Genomic DNA, 1125 nt, shown 5'->3' on the forward strand with positions numbered 1-1125 from the left:
TGGGATTCTTGAAATAGGACGTGATTGCGTGTTGACCCTGCACAATCATTTCGAGATTCATCTGATCTGCGGAGGAGATGACGCGTACTGCGCGTGGTATATTATCGCAGAAGCAGGCGAGATTGTTCTGGAATTTCTCGCGTTCCTCCCAAATCACCAACTTATCGACACGCTCTTCATGGCAACGCGTGCAGGCGTTATTGTTGTAAGGTAACTCTTTGAACGAAACCGAAGTGACTTCGATGACAGCACGCGCATAGAGCCGACGATCGGTGACGAATTTATATTGACAACGTACATCAGAACCGCCAGTGCGTTTGAAGATGAGCGAGTTCATTGGCGAGCGTATCTTACCACCCGGATGCTTCCAGGCGTACATAACCNCGAAGAGCCGCTGTAGGAACCGGTTTTCGAGTCGAATTGCACGTATAGCGAGGGACTGGTGCTCACGAAGTCCACCTTTTCCATGGGTCGCGAAAATGTGTCGCAGAAGGTTTTGATAATACGTGCCGGATCGGGATGATCGGAGTCGTAAATTGTAAGCGATTCACCGCAGTCGCCGTCATACTTCAGAATCGGTGACTCAATGCGATTGATGCGGAAGCTGGAAAGAGAAAGAACATACAAATTTCGGATGAGAATACATAGGTACTTGTATGAAATAAGAGAGATTAAGACAACTCGGAGCTCAATTTTTGCTACAGTTATCGAGTATATATTTATAAGTCAATGAAAGCTTAGTCAGAAGTATATCGAGTAATGAGGCAGAAAGTTGAGGATATTTTTAATAATCACCAGAAATCAATCCTTCGTCAATTTTAACTGGAGTTTTGTGCCCATTTATTTTCCCTAGAGTGTTACTAACATGATGGTTATGTACATAGGTCGATTTAGGTTATTACACATGCCAGTCGAGTAAGTCTAGCCTCTTGAGTTCAAGTAAATAAACTCAGCTTCTTTCGCATAAACATTTCACATTTAAGCCGCAGCAGATCTTCAGGCTTTGATATTTTTCTGTAGAAAAATATGAGCCTATGCATACATGTATGTACATATGTTGGTGTGTGTATATTAGGGTGGTCCAAAAACAGTTATGTCGGAATTGTAATGCTCTCACCCCCTAGG

The 1125-nt window shown here is 43.2% G+C and overlaps 1 pseudogene; it reads right to left on the reverse strand.

Moving 5' to 3' along the window:
* Window positions 1–4: 4 nt before the first annotated feature.
* Window positions 5–651, reverse strand: LOC108357540 (uncharacterized; annotated as a pseudogene).
* Window positions 652–1125: the final 474 nt, after the last annotated feature.

The sequence above is a fragment of the Rhagoletis zephyria genome, unplaced genomic scaffold (genome assembly GCF_001687245.7).
Source record: "Rhagoletis zephyria isolate East Lansing unplaced genomic scaffold, Rhagoletis_zephyria_1.1 Rzeph_scaffold_79554, whole genome shotgun sequence".
Taxonomy (NCBI): domain Eukaryota; kingdom Metazoa; phylum Arthropoda; class Insecta; order Diptera; family Tephritidae; genus Rhagoletis; species Rhagoletis zephyria.